This window comes from Aotus nancymaae, unplaced genomic scaffold (genome assembly GCF_030222135.1).
Source record: "Aotus nancymaae isolate 86718 unplaced genomic scaffold, 86718_ANA_hifiasm-v0.15.2.pri h1tg000073l, whole genome shotgun sequence".
Classification (NCBI taxonomy): domain Eukaryota; kingdom Metazoa; phylum Chordata; class Mammalia; order Primates; family Aotidae; genus Aotus; species Aotus nancymaae.
This window is the reverse complement of record NW_026988488.1, coordinates 2797712-2814191: the sequence shown is the minus strand read 5'-3', so window position 1 is coordinate 2814191 and position 16480 is coordinate 2797712. Positions and strand designations below refer to the sequence as shown.

The following is a 16480-nucleotide window of genomic DNA, read 5'->3' as shown; positions in this document are numbered from 1 at the left end:
AGACAACAGATGCTGGAAAGGATGTGGAGAATTAGGAACACTTTTACACTGTTGGTGGGAGTGTAAGTTAGCTCAACCATTGTGGAAGACAGTGTGGCAATTACTCAAGGACCTAGAAATAGAAATACCATTTGAACGAGCAATCCCATTACTGGGTATATACTCAAAGGACTATAAATCATTCTATTATAAAGACACATGCACATACATGTTAATAGCGGCCATGTTTACAATAGCAAAGACCTGGAACCAACCCAAATGCTCATCGATGATAGACTGGACAAAGAAAATGTGTCATATATACACCATGGAATACTATGCAGCCATAAAAAATGATGAGTTTATGTCCTTTATAGGGACATGGATGAACTTGGAAACCATCATCAGCAAACTGACACAAGAACAGAAAAATCAAACACTGCATGTTCTGACTCATAGGTGGGTGTTGAAAAATGAGAACAGTTGGACACAAAGAGGGGAGCATCACACACTGGGGTCTGTTGGGGGGGCTACGGGAGGGATAGTGGGAGGGAGGGTGTGGGAAGGATAACATGGGGAGAAATGGCAGATATAGGTGATGGAGGGTTGGAGGCAGCAAACCATATTGCCTTGTATGTACCTGTGCAACAATCCTGCATGATCTGCACATGTATCCCAGAATCAAAAATACAATTTTATATATATATATATATATATATATACACACACACACATAAAGAAGAGAAAAGAAAAGAAAAAGACACAATCCTCAGACTCAAAGAACTTGATATGAAAAACAAATATGTAAATAAATTGTTATATAAAGGACTATCTTCTCCACAAGAAAAGTCCATAGTGGGTTGCAATGGGATGCAAAGCAGGATTGAGGACAACTACTACTGTTTGTTTAAAAAAGTGTATCAGTAAAGGTTTTAGAATTGAAAAAAGAAATAGACTTCACCCACAAAAGTCAAGTTGTGAGCTCAAGAAAAGATAATAAAAACTACATATTGGGTATAACGTGCACTACTTGAGTGAGGACTGAACTAAAATCACAGACTTCACCACTATACAATTTGTCCATGTAATCAAAAACCACTTGTATCTGAACCAGAAATAGAAATATATTAATTAAATTTTTTGAAATATTAAAATGAAAATATATTAATTAAAAAATAATAAAACAGTTGATTTAAAGTATTTGTCTAATATTTCCAATGCTTTGGCTTCCTCGAAGGTGGTTTCCATTAATATTTTCCCCTTCAAACGGGGCACAGATTCTTCTTTCCTTACATTTGTTATAAGTTTTTGTAATAATTTTGAGTATTGTAATGTAAGAACTCTGCAAATCAGACCATAGTCCCCCACCCAAGGGTTTGTTGTTGCTGTTTCATATAGGTTGCCTTTGTTTACTTATTTAGTGTTTTATCAAAATTATTTTTGCAAAGTCTGTATTCTTTGTTGTGTGGTGCCACTGTAGTATGTGTTCCATTAGCTTAGGGATCACCTAGTGTTTTTACAACGTTTCCTTATATGTTTGGTGCAAAAAAACCCACTTCAAAAACCAATAAAAAATATTGGTTTATAGTCTTTACTCCTTGACCGTTTATGTGTGCATTTTTCCAATACTGAGCTTGGCCATTTACAGTTGTTTCTTACCTTTTATTTCCTGCTTGTGCAGAGACCAAAAGCTAGCCAGGGGTCTCAAACACTATGGTCTTCTCAGGCCTTTTGTGAGAAAGTGTTCAATTTTGTGCATGCATGTTGTTTTCTTGATTCTCTGGTATACACAGAGTTTTAGAAGTCTCTAGTCCCCGAGTGTCTCCTACATTCTTCTCCAAAAGATTTTCAGTCTGTCCATTACTTGTCTAAACTGTTGTTCTTTTTTCCAGGTTGCTGCAGCCAATACTTATGTCTTTAAACAACACATTCAGAAAAAGCTTCCAAGCAATGTGCCCAGCCTGGGACTGCTGCAAAAAGGATGCAACAAAAGCAAGCTAATAGCGCTCCCTCTGACACTAGAAATGTGCATCAGGAATACAGGCTGCTCTTATGGTTGCCACCAATCTTGGTTGTAGGGATAATAGATGAATTATTTAAAATACCACAACACTCTTTTACTACAACACAGCAGCTTCTATCTTTATCAAGTCATCCCCTGATTGTTTTAAGTTTTTCACTGGATCCAAGAGTTTTGCAAGTATTGATTTTGACATTTTTTCCATGCTCACCGATTGTGTGTGAAGAGTAATGAAGCTCTGGAGTCCCTTACTTTGCTATTTTTAATGACATCTGAATTGTCCATATTTAAATAAAACTCAAAATATAAAATATTAAAATGGCTAGGTGGAGTCGCTCACACCTATAGTCGCAGCACTTTGGGAGGCCGAGACGGGCAGATCACGAGGTAAGGCATTCGAGACCAATGTGGCCAACATGGTGAAACCCGGTCTCTACTAAAAATGCAAAAATTAGCCAGGTGTGGTGGCGGGCACCTGTAATCCCAGCTTCCCAGGAGGCTGAGGCAGGAGAATCATTTGAACCCAGGAGGCAGAGGTTGCAGTGAGTCAAGATCACGTCATTGCACTCCAGCCTGGGCAACAGAGACTCCATCTCAAAAACAAAACAAAACAGAAAAACAAAGCAGAATAAATGCAAGATGACCGAATAGGAACAGCTCTGGTATGTAGCTCCCTGAGAGAGTGATGCAGAATGCAGGTGATCTCCACATTTCCAACTGAGGTACCTGATCTTTCTCACTGGGGCTGGTTGGACAGTGGGTGTAGCCCAAGGAAAGTGAGCTGAAGTAGGGTGGGTCACCACCTCACCTGGGAAGTATAAGAAACTGGGGCACTCCCTCTCCTAACCAAGGGAAGCCATTAGGGACTGTTTCCGGCACACTGGCCCAGTTACTGCTCTTTTCCTATGATCTTCACAACTCGCAAACCAGGAGATTCCATCTGATGCCTACAACACAAGGGCCCTGGGTTTCCAGCACAAAATTCGGCGGCCGTTTGGGAAGATACCGAGCTAGCCACAGTAGTTATTTTTCCTTACCCTAGTGGCACTTGGAACACCAGCAAGACAGAATCGTTCACTCCCCTGAAAAAGGGGGCTGAAGTCAGAAAGCCAAGTGATCTGGCTTGGCTGGTCCCACCCCTATGAAGAGCAGTAAGCAAAGACCACTGGCTTGAAATTCTTGCAGCCAAAAAAGAAGTCTTAGCTTGACCTGGCACATTCGAGCTGTGGGGGGGAGGGGCATCTGCCATTGGTGAGGCTTGAGTAGGCAGTTTCAGCCTCACCCGTGTAAACAAAAGTTACCAGAAAATTCAAACAGGAAGGAGCCCACGGTAGCTTAGCAAGGCTTCTGCAGGCAGACTCTGTCACTAGACTCCCTCCTCGCAGGGCAAGGCATCTCTGAATAAAGGCAGCAGCCCATCAGGGACTTATAGATAAAGCTCCCACCTTCCTGGGTGTGCAGAAGCATTTTAGTCTAATTAAGTACTATCTATTTATCTTTGTTTTTGTTGTATTTGCTTTTGGGTTCTTGGTCATTAAGTCTTTGCCTAAGCAAAATGTCTAGAAGGATATTTTCTGATGTTAGCTTTTAGAATCTTCATAGTTTCAGGTCTTACAATTAAATTCTTAATCCATCTTGAGTTGATTTTTGTATAAGGTGAGAGATTAGGATCCAGTTTTATTCTTCTACATGTTGCTTGCCAATTATCCAATTACCATTTGTTGAATAGGGTGTCCTTTCCCTACTTTATGTTTTTGTTTGCTTTGTCAAAGATTAGTTGGCTGTAGTATTTGGCTTTATTTCTGGGTTCTCTAATCTGTTCCATTGATTTACATGCCTGTTTTTATGCAAGTACTACACTGTTTTGGTGACTGTGGCCTTATACTATAATTTGAAGTCAGGTAATATGATGCCTCCAGATTTGTTCTTTTTGCTTAGTCTTGTTTTGGCTATGTGTGCTCTTTTTTGGTTCCATATGAGTTTTATAATGATTACTTTCTAGTTCTGTGAAGAATAACTTATTTTTATTCAAACTGCATTTAATTTATAGACTGCTTTGGCAGTATGGTTATTTTCTCAATATTGATTCTAGCCATCCATGAGCATGGGATGTGTTTCCATTTGTTTGTGTCATCTATGATTTCTTTCAGCAGTGTTTTGTAGTTTTTCCTGTAGAGGTCTTTCATGCACTTGGTTAGGTATATTTCTAAGTATTTTACTTTTTTTTGCAGCTATTGTGAAAGTGGTTGAGTTGTTGACTTGATTCTCAGCTTGGTCACTGTTGGTGCAGAGCAGAGCTACTGATTTGTGTACATTAATTTCGTATGCAGAGACTTTGTTGAATTCATTTACCAGTTCTAGGAGCTTTTTGGATGGGTCTTTAGGGTTTTCTAGCTATATGATTATATTACCAGTGAACAGTGACAGTTTGATTTCCTCCTTACCAATTTGGATGCCCTTTATTACTTTCACTTGCTCTGGCTAGAACTTCCAGTACTATGCCAAAGAAAAGTGGTGAGAGTAGGCATCCTGTCTTGTTCCAGTTTTCAGAAGGGAATGCTTTCAACTTTTCCCATTCAGTAGTATGTTGGCTGTGGATTTATCATATATGGCTTTTATTACATTAAGGTATGTCAATTCTAGCTGATTTTGCTGAGGGTTTTAATAATAAGGGATGCTGAATTTAGCCAAATGCCTTTCCTTGCATGTATTGAGATGATCACGAGATTTTTGTTTTAATTCTATTTATGTTGTGTACCAAGGTGCCCTTTGACTGTCATTCAAGTCTGTTAACTTTTATTAACATACAACTCTTTAAAATTGTGGTTACTTCTTTTGCTGGCAAGTGCTAGATTTAGCTAAACGAACTAGAATTGAATCTAATAATGGTGATAAGTGACAACCATGAAAGAAGGGAGAAACTTCAAAATAGAGATAAAGAATGCTAATGATAATCCTGCTGAACACTAAAAAAAGTCAAAATACATTTGGTATTTTCTATTGTGAAATAAAAGATTCTATAAGTATGCATCAAAACTGGAAATATGTTTTCCCATAAAGTGAAAATCTATCATTTCTACAATACATATATTTACATGTAACAAGTTATTCTGCAATTAAGCTAGGCAGATAATGGATTACTGCAGTTACAAGACTGGAAGAATAGTAGTTTTGAATAACAACTGTGAAATACTAACACTAGATTTCCTTAAAAATAATATTCTGCACCTTCCCAAAAGCTTGCATATGAAAGCTGCAGAAAAAAGGAGTAGGAAATGAGCAGCAGATAACAGGTCACCGACATTTTCTCAAATTCAAATATACAGAAAATCCAGGGAAACACAATTCAGAAATAAAGAAGAAAGAGTTATTTCCAAAATACGTGAGGTTTTTTAAAGAGCTAATTTTGTTGCTGAGTGCGGTGGCTCATGCCTGTAATCCCAGCACTTTGGGAGGCTGAGGCGGGTGGATCACGAGGTCAAGAGATCAAGACCATCCTGGTCAACATGGTGAAACCCTGTCTCTACTAAAAATACAAAAACTTAGCTGGGCATGGTGGTACATGCCTGTAATCCCAGCTACTCAGGAGGCTGAGGCAGGAGAATTGCCTGAACCCAGGAGGCGGAGGTTGTGGTGAGCCGAGATCGTGCCATTGCACTCCAGCCTGGGTAACAAGAGCGAAACTCCGTCTCCAAGAAAAAAAAAAAAGAGCAAATTTTGTCAACATTGATGTATCTTCAGATTAGAAATCAAGTCACTTTTATAACTAGGAAAACATCTCTCAAAAGGTAAGGCTACCACTTTGTAAATAAATCTTAATTACATGTTGCCTACCCATTTTAATTTTTATTTTGCTTACAAGCCAGGGAAAAAAACATCCATAGTTTGTTGATATGAGTTTGTGTTGTGTCTCTATAGGTATTTTAAGCTAAAGTCTAGGAAGAATGAAAATGTGATCTTTCAGTCAATAATTATGATTGTTATATAATAGACACTAATCATTCCTAATACTATAATTTTAAAAAATGACAGGCTTTGTAGAAAAAGCAAAAAATAAAGCATATAATTCTAGTTAAATCTAAACTCCCTCTCTCCAAACCTCTAATTTACCCATTTAAGAATAAAATAATTCAGATGGAAGAGGCAGAGCTAGATGGCTGAATAGAAGCATTCACCGATCAGCTTCTCAACAGGAACACAAAACTGAACAAGTATCCACACAGAAAAGCACCTTTATGAGAACCAAAAATCAGATGAACAAATGCAATACCTGTTTTTAGCTTCATATTCCTGAAAAAGGCACTGAAGAGGGTAGAAAATACAGTTTTTGTGCTCACCTCAGCAGCATACATACTAAAAATTAGAACAATACAGAGAAGATTAGCATGGCCCCTGCACAAGGATGAGATGCAAACTCGTGAAGCGTTCCATATTTTTTAATAGCCTATCAATCAAAAAAAGTCCAAGCCCAGACGGGTTCACAGCCAAATTCTACCAGACATACAAAGAGGAACTGGTACCATTCCTTCTGAAACTATTCCAAACAATACAATAAGAGGGAACACATCCTAACTCATTTTATGAGACCAAAATCATCCTGATACCAAAACCTGGCAGAGACACAAATAAAAAAGAAAACTTCAGGCCAATATCCATGATGAACATTTATGCAAAAATATTTAGTAAAATACTGGCAAACTGAATGCAACAACACATCAAAAAAGCTTCTCCATCACCATCAAGTAGGCTTCATCCCGGGGATGCAAAGCTGGTTCAACATATGCAAATCTATAAACATAATCCATCAGATAAATAGAACCAAAGACAAAAACCACATCATCATCTCAATAGATGCAGAGAAGGCCTTCAACAAAATTCCATAGCCCTTTATTCTAAAACCCTTCAAGAAATTAGTTATCAGTGGAACGTAGCTCAAAATAATGTAAGCTATTTAGGAGAAACCCACAGCCAACATCATACTGAATGGGCAAAAACTGGAAGCATTCCCATTGAAAACTGGCACTACAAAAGGATGCCCTCTCTCACCACTCCTATTCAACATAGTATTGGAAGTTCTAGTCAGAGCAATCAGGCAAGAAAAAAAATAAAGGGTATTCAATTAAGAAAAGAGGAAGTCAAATTGTCTCTATTTGCAGATGACATGATTGTATATTTAGAAGACTCCATCCTGTCAGCCTAAAATCTCCTCAAGCTGATAAGCAACTTCAGCAAAGTCTCAGGATACAAAATCAATGTGCAGAAATCACAAGCATTCCTATACACCAATAACAGACACACAGAGAGCCAAATCAAGAGCGAACTGCCATTCACAATTGCTACAAAGAGAATAAAATACCAAATCAAAACCACACTGAGATATCATCTCACGCTAGTTAGAATGGAGATCATTAAAAAATCTGTAGACAATAGATGCTGGAGAGGATGTGGAGAAATAAGAACACTTTTACACTGTTGGTGGGAGTGTAAATTAGTTCAACCATTGTGGAAGACAGTGTGGCGATTCCTCAGGGACCTAGAAATAGAAATTCCATTTGACCCAGCAATCCCACTATTGGGTATATACCCAAAGAACTATAAATCGTTCTACTATAAAGACACATGCACATGTATGTTCATTGCAGCCCTGTGTACAATAGCAAAGACCTGGAACCAACCCAAATGCCCATCTATGATAGACTGGACAAAGAAAATGTGGTACATATACACCATGGAATACTAAGCAGCCATAAAAAACAATGAGTTCATGTCCTTTGTAGGGACATGGATGAATCTGGAAACCATCATTCTCAGTAAACTGACCCAAGAACAGAAAGCCAAGCACCGTATGTTCTCAATCATAGGTGGGTGTTGAACAACGAGAACATGTGGACTCAGGGAGAGGAGCATCACACACAGGGGACAGTTGGGGGGGGTAGGGGAGAGACAGCGGGTGGTAGGGAGGGTGGGGAGGGTGGGGAGAGATAACATGAGGAGAAATACCAGATATAGTATGCACCTAAAGTAAAATAAATTTAAAAAAAAAAGAGAATAAAATACCTAGGAATACAAACTAACAAAGGATGTGAAGGACCTCTTCAAGGAGAACTGCAAACCACTGCTCGAGGAAATAAGAGAGGACAGAAACAGATGGGAAAACATTCCATGCTCATGGTTAAAAAGAATCAATATCATGAAAATGGCCATTATACACAAAATAATTTATAGATGCAATGCTATCCCCATGAAGCTACCATTGACTTTCCTCACAGAACTGGAAAAAAACCACTTTAAACTTCATATGAAACCAAAAGAGAGACCTCATAGCCAAGACAATCCCAAGTAAAAAGAACAAAGCCAGGAGGCATCATGCTACCTGACTTCAAACTATACTACAAGGCTACTGTAATCAATACAGCATGGTACTGGTACCAAAACAGAGATATAGACAAATGGAAAAGAACAGAGGCCTCAGAACTAATGCCACACATCTACAACCATCTGATCTTTGACAAATCTGACAAAAAACAAGCAATGGGAAAAAGATTCCCTGTTTAATAAACAGTGTTGGGAAAACTAGCTAGCCATGTGCAGAAAGCAGAAACTGGAACCCTTCCTTACACCTTACACTTAAATCAACTCCAGATGGATTAAAGATTTAAACATAAGACCTAACACCATAAAAACCCTAGAAAGAAAACCTAGGAAAAAATATTCAGGACATAGGCATAGGCAAGGACTTCATGGCTAAAACACCAAAAGCACAACAAAAACCAAAATAGACAAATGGGATCTAATTAAACTTAAGAGTTTCTGCACAGCAAAGGAAACAATCATTAGAGTGAACCGGCAACCAACAGAATGGGAAAAATTTTTTGCAATCTACCCATCTGACAAAGGGCTAATACACAGAATCTAAAAAGAACTAAAGCAGATTTACTAGAAAACAAACAAACCCATTCAAAAGTGGGTGAAGGATATGAACAGACACTTTTCAAAAGAAGACATTTATGAGGCCCAAAAAAATATGAAAAAATGCTCATCATCACTGGTCATTAGAGAAATGCAAATCAAAACCACATTGAGATACCACCTCACATCAGTTAGAATGGTGATCATTAAAAAATCTGGAGGCAACAGATGTTGGAGAGGTTGTGGAGAAATAGGAACACTTTTACACTGTTGGTGGGAGTGTAAGTTAGTTCAACCATTGTGGAAGACAGTGTGGCTATTACTCAAGGACCTAGAAATAGAAATTCCATTTGACCCAGCAATCCCATTACTGGGTATATACCCAAAAGATTATAAATCATTCTATTATAAAGACACATGCACACATATGTTCATTGTGGCACTGTTTACAATAGGAAAGACCTGGAACCAACCCGAGTGCCCATCAATGATAGACTTGATAAAGAAAATGTGACACATATACACCATGGAATACTATGAAGCTATAAAAATGGATGAGTTCGAAATTTTTGAAGATGGCCGCTTAGGAGGAAGTCGAGATTGCAGCTCCGAGAGAAGGCGCAGAGGGTGAGTGGACGCCGCATTTCCAAACGGACTTTTACTGCCCACAGACCAGGAGATTCACAGGAGGAAAAGCCCCACGGGTCGCCAGCACCTCTGGTTTGAGCGGAGTGGCCGCTCAGCCTACGCCCTGGAGCGGGGCGGGGGGCAGTGGCTTCTTATGCAGAGCGAGAGAGACAGAGTTCCCTCTGAGCCAGAAAGGGGAGCTGAAGCAGGGAGCCAAGCCAGGAGACCCCCGGGCAAGGGAGCGCCACGAATCTCAGAGCCGCTGCTTCAGCTGACGCAGCGGCACACAGGGCAGCAGATTTTAACTGCCCACAGACCAGGAGATTCACAGGCCGTAAAGCTCCCCGGGTTCCCAGCGCCGCTGGTTGGACCGGAGCAGCCGCTCGGCCTGTACGGGGGGCGGGGAGCAGCGGCTCCTTGAACAAAGCGAACGAGACTGTGTCCCCTCTGGGCCAGCAAGGGGAGCTGTGGCAAGGAGGCAAGCCAAGAGATTACCGGACAAAGAGGGCCCCTCTGGAAACACGGCTGAACCCGGGACGGTCCAGCTCTGTGGGGGAGGGGCGTCCTCCATCGGGAAACACCCTGCAGTTCCGGGGCAATTTTCCGTAACCAAGACAACCCGCCACTACAGAGACTTCGTCACTACAGGGGCGGGCCAGCATAGCGGAAGCAGTTCTAACTACACTCACAGGACTGCAGGGAAGCTCACACGGAAGCTGGGCGGAGCCCACAGCAGCTCAGCGAAGCCTCTGCAGGCTGAGTGTGACTAGACTGCCACCTTGTGGGCAGGGAAAACGGTAGCAACACAGCTGAAAAACATAAAGTGCTAAACCCCTGGGCCAGAACACCTGGGGAGAAGAAAAGGGGGTTTATGAGTTCAGCTGCTGCAGACTTAAAATTACCAAAATCAGAAAGACAGCAACTACAAAGTCAATAGGCGTATAAATCCACAAAGATGGGAAGAAACCAGCGCAAAAAGTATGAAAACACCCAAAAACAGAACACCTCTCCCCCTACAAGGCAGCATAACTCCTCACCAGCACGGGAACAAGACTGGACGGAGAATGAGTGTGATGAAATGACAGAATCAGCTTTCAGAAAATGGATAATAAGAAACTTCTGTGAGCTAAAAGAACATGTTCTAACCCAATGCAAAGAAACTAAGAACCTTGAAAAAAGACTTGATGAAATGCTAACGAGAATGGACAACTTAGAGAGGAATATGAATGAATTGATGGAGCTGAAAAACACAACACGAGAACTTCGTGAAGCACGTACAAGTTTCAACAGCAGAATTGACCTAGCAGAAGAAAGGATATCAGAAGTTGAAGATCAACTCAATGAAATAAAACGAGAAGGGAAGATTAGAGAAAACAAGGTAAAAAGGAATGAACAGAGTCAACAAGAAATATGGGACTACGTGAAAAGACCTAATCTACGTTTGATAGGTGTACCTGAATGTGACGAAGAGAATGCATCCAAGCTGGAAAATACTCTTCAGGATATTATTCAGGAAAACTTCCCCAACCTAGCAAGGCAGGCCAAGATTCAAGTCCAGGAAATACAGAGAACACCACAAAGATATTCCTCTAGAAGAGCAACCCCAAGGCACATAATCATCAGATTCACCAGGGTTGAAATGAAGGAGAAAATACTAAGGGCAGCCAGAGAGAAAGGTCGGGTTACCCACAAAGGGAAACCCATCAGACTCACAGCAGATCTCTCAGCAGAAACCCTACAGGCCAGAAGAGAGTGGGGGCCGATATTCAACATCCTTAAAGAAAAGAACTTTCAACCCAGAATTTCATATCCAGCCAAACTAAGCTTCATAAGTGAAGGAAAAATAAAATCCTTTGTGAACAAGCAAGTACTCACAGATTTCATCACCACCAGACCAGCTTTACAAGAGCTCCTGAAGGAGACACTACACATAGAAAAAAACAACCAGCACCAGCCACTCCAAAAACGCACGAAATGGTAAAGAGCAGCAACACAATGAAGAATCTGCATCAACCAATGGGCAAAACAGCCAGCTAGCATCAAAATGACAGGACTAAACTCACACATAACAATATTAACCCTAAATGTAAATGGACTAAATGCCCCAATCAAAAGACACAGACTGGCAAATTGGATAAAAAGCCAAAACCCATCAGTGTGCTGTATCCAGGAAACCCACCTCACATGCAAGGATACACAAAGGCTCCAAATAAAGGGATGGAGGAAGATTTACCAAGCAAATGGAGAGCAAAAAAAAGCAGGAGTTGCAATTCTCATCTCTGATAAAATAGACTTTAAAGCAACAAAGATCAAAAGAGACAAAGAAGGACATTACATAATGGTAAAAGGATCAATACAACAAGAAGAGCTAACGATCCTAAATATATATGCACCTAATACAGGAGCACCCAGATACATAAGGCAAGTTCTTAAAGACTTACAAAGAGACATAGACTCCCACACATTAATATTGGGAGACTTCAACACACCATTGTCAATATTAGACAGATCAACGAGACAGAAAATTAATAAGGATATCCAGGACTTGAACTCAGACCTGGAACAAGCAAACCTAATAGACATTTACAGAACTCTCCAGCCCAAATCCACAGAATATACATTCGTCTCAGCACCACATCACACCTACTCTAAAATTGACCACATAATTGGAAGTAAATCACTCCTCAGCAAATGCAAAAGAACAGAAACCATAACAAACAGTCTCTCAGACCACAGTGCAATCAAGTTAGAACTCAGAATTCAGAAGCCAACCCAGAACCGCACATCCTCATGGAAATTGAACAACTTTCTCCTGAATGTTGACTGGATAAACACTGAAATGAAGGCAGAAATAAAGATGTTCTTCGAAACCAACGAGAATGAAGACACCACATACCAGAATCTCTGGGACACATTTAAAGCAGTCTCTAGAGGAAAATATATAGCAATAAGTGCCCACATGAGAAGAAATGAGAGAACTAAAATTGACACCCTATCATCAAAATTGAAAGAGCTAGAGGAGCAAGATCAAAAAAACTCAAAACCTAGCAGAAGACAAGAAATAACTAAGATCAAAGCAGAAATGAAGGAGATAGAGACACGAAAAACCCTACAAAAAATCAATAAATCCAGGAGCTGGTTTTTTGAAAAGATCAACAAAATAGACAGACCACTAGCCAAACTAATAAAAAAGAAAAGAGAGAATAACCAAATAGATGCAATAAAAAATGATAAAGGGGATATCACCACAGATGCCACAGAAATTCAAACCATCATCAGAGATTATTACAAACAACTCTATGCACATAAATTAGAAAACCTGGAAGAAATGGATAAATTCCTGGACAGTAGCCTCCTCCCATGCCTAAACCAGGAAGAAGTCGAAACCCTGAATAGACCAATAACAAGGTCTGAAGTCGAGGCAGCAATTAAGAGCCTACCACCCAAAAAAAGCCCAGGCCCAGATGGTTTCACAGTCGAATTCTACCAGACATACAAAGAGGAACTGGTACCATTCCTACTGAAATTATTCCAAATAATCCAAAAAGAGGGAATCCTTCCCAAATCATTTTATGAGACCAACATCATCCTAATACCAAAACCCGGCAGAGACTCAACAGGAAAAGAAAACTACAGGCCAATATCCATGATGAACATAGATGCAAAAATCGTCAATAAAATACTGGCAAGCTGATTTCAACAGCACATCAAAAAGCTTATCCACCATGATCAAGTAGGATTCATCCCGGGGATGCAAGGCTGGTTCAATATACGCAAGTCTATAAATGTAATTCACCACATAAACAGAACCAAAAACAAAAACCACATGATTATCTCAATTGATGCAGAGAAGGCCTTTGACAAAATTCAACAGCCCTTTATGCTAAAAACCCTCAATAAACTAGGTATCGACGGAACGTATCTCAAAATAATAAAAGCTATTTATGACAAACCGACAGCCAATATCATACTGAATGGGCAAAAACTGGAAGCATTCCCTTTGAAATCTGGCACTAGACAAGGATGCCCTCTCTCACCACTCCTATTCAATATAGTACTGGAAGTTCTAGCCAGAGCAATCAGGCAAGAAAAAGAAATAAAGGGTATTCAATTAGGAAAGGAGGAAGTCAAATTGTCTCTATTTGCAGACGACATGATTGTATATCTAGAAGACCCTATCGCCTCAGCCCAAAATCTCCTGAAACTGATAAGCAACTTCAGCAAAGTCTCAGGATACAAAATCAATGTGCAAAAATCACAAGCATTCCTATACACCAATAACAGACTTAAAGAGAGCCAAATCAAGAACGAACTGCCATTCACAATTGCTACAAAGAGAATAAAATACCTAGGAATACAACTAACAAGGAACGTAAAGGACCTCTTCAAGGAGAACTACAAATCACTGCTCAACGAAATAAGAGAGGACACAAACAGATGGAGAAACATTCCATGTTCATGGTTAGGAAGAATTAATATCGTGAAAATGGCCATACTGCCCAAAGTAATTTACAGATTCAACGCTATCCCCATCAAGCTACCAATGACCTTCCTCACAGAACTGGAAAAAACCACCTTAAACTTCATATGGAACCAAAAGAGAGCCCGCATAGCCAAGTCAATTCTAAGTAAAAAGAACAAAGCGGGAGGCATCACACTACCGGACATCAAACTCTACTACAAGGCTACAGTAATCAAAACAGCATGGTACTGGTACCAAAACAGAGATATAGACCAATGGAACAGAACAGAGGCGTCGGAGGCGACACAACAAATCTACAACCACCTGATCTTTGACAAACCTGAAAAAAACAATCAATGGGGATAGGATTCCATGTTCAATAAGTGGTGTTGGGAAAACTGGCTAGCCATATGCAGAAAGCAGAAACTGGACCCCTTCCTGACACCTTACACTAAAATTGACTCCAGATGGATTAAAGACTTAAACATAAGACGTAACACCATAAAAACACTAGAAGGAAACCTAGGCAAAAACCATTCAGGACATAGGCGTAGGCAAGGACTTTATGACCAAAACACCAAAAGCATCGGCAACAAAAGCCAAAATAGACAAATGGGACCTAATCAAACTCCACAGCTTTTGCACGGCAAAAGAAACAGTCAATAGAGTGAATCGGCAACCAACAGAATGGGAAAAAATTTTTGCAGTCTACCCGTCTGACAAAGGGCTGATATCCAGAATTTACAATGAACTAAAAAAGATTTACAAGACAAAAACAAACAAGCCCATTCAAAAATGGGCGAAGCATATGAACAGATACTTTACAAAAGAAGACATACATGAGGCCAACAAACATATGAAAAAATGCTCATCATCACTGGTCATCAGAGAAATGCAAATCAAAACTACTTTGAGATACCATCTCACGCCAGTTAGAATGGCGATCATTAAAAAATCTGGAGAAAACATGCTGGAGAGGATGTGGAGAAATAGGAACACTTTTACACTGTTGGTGGGAGTGTAAATTAGTTCAACCACTGTGGAAAACAGTGTGGCGATTCCTCAAGGACCTAGAAATAGAAATTCCATTTGACCCAGCAATCCCATTACTGGGCATATATCCAAAGGATTATAAATCGTTCTACTATAAGGACACATGCACACGAATGTTCATTGCAGCACAGTTTACAATAGCAAATACCTGGAACCAGCCCAAATGCCCATCGATGATAGACTGGACAGGAAAAATGTGGCACATATACACCATGGAATATTATGCAGCCATTAAAAAGGAGGAGTTCACATCCTTCGTAGGGACATGGATGAACCTGGAAAACATCATTCTCAGCAAACTGACACAAGAACACAAAATCAAACACCACATGTTCTCACTCATAGGCGGGTGTTGAACAAGGAGAACACATGGACACAGGGAGGGGAGCACTATACACGGGGGTCTGTTGGGGGGGAGGGGGGATATTGGGGGGGTGGGGAGTTGGGGAGGGATAGCATGGGGAGAAATGCCAGATATAGGTGAAGGGGAGGGAGGCAGCAAATCATACTGCCACGTGTGCACCTGTGCAACAACCTTGCATGTTATTCACATGTACCCCAAAACCTAAAATGCAATTAAAAAAAAAAAATGGATGAGTTCATGTCCTTTGTAGGGATATGGATAAATCTGGAAATGATTATTCTCAGCCAACTGACACAAGAACAGAAAACCAAACACCGCATGTTCTCACTCATAGGTGGGTGTTGAACAATGAAAACACATGGATGGACACAGGGAGGGGAACATCACACACTGGGGTGTGTTGGGGGTGGGGGGCTAGGGGAGAGACAGCAGAAGATAGGGAGGTTGGGGAGGGATAACATTGGGAGAAATACCTGATGTAGGTGACAAGGGGATGGAGGCAGCAAACCACCATGGCATGTGTGTACCTATGCAACAATGCTGTGAGATCTGCACATGTATCTCAGAACTTAAAGTACAATGAAAAAATAGAAAAGAAAAAGAAAATTCAGTTTTGAAGTGATAACACATTCCTCCATATACTGGCAGCAGACACAGGAGATACAGAGAGAATGTGCACTTGAGGGAGAGAGAATACAATGATTGTGGGACACTGCATTAGAACTCAGTGCTGTTCTGTAACAGTCAGTGGAAAGCAACATGAGACATAACAAAGCTAGAACCCATGGAGGGACCATTTAGAACATGCTTAGCTAGAGGAGAGTCACTCATCCCAGCATTTGGAATCTCAATTCAGGAAAGCCCCACCATGACAGGCTACAGTGCTTTGCAGTCCTCAGAACACATGAAAGGCAGCCTAGGCCACAAGGACTGGAATCCCTGGGCAAGTCCTGGTGCTGTGATGGGCTCAGCACCAGCACACTTGCAGGGCATGTGACCTAGTAAAACACCAGCCGGGTGACCCAGAAACTGCTTGCCACACCAATCCCGCAGCTCCAGGCAGTGC

General features: G+C 40.5%; 1 protein-coding gene and 1 non-coding gene across 5 annotated transcripts in view; one reads left to right on the top strand and one right to left on the bottom strand.

Moving 5' to 3' along the window:
• Nucleotides 1-16480, bottom strand: part of ZC3H12B (zinc finger CCCH-type containing 12B) — a 479271-nt gene that overhangs the window by 304084 nt on the left and 158707 nt on the right. The gene's annotated exons all lie outside the window — the stretch shown is intronic.
• LOC135271056 (U6 spliceosomal RNA) lies at nt 6329-6436 on the top strand. Its single transcript, XR_010339194.1, has one exon. It is a non-coding gene; the product is annotated as a U6 spliceosomal RNA (small nuclear RNA).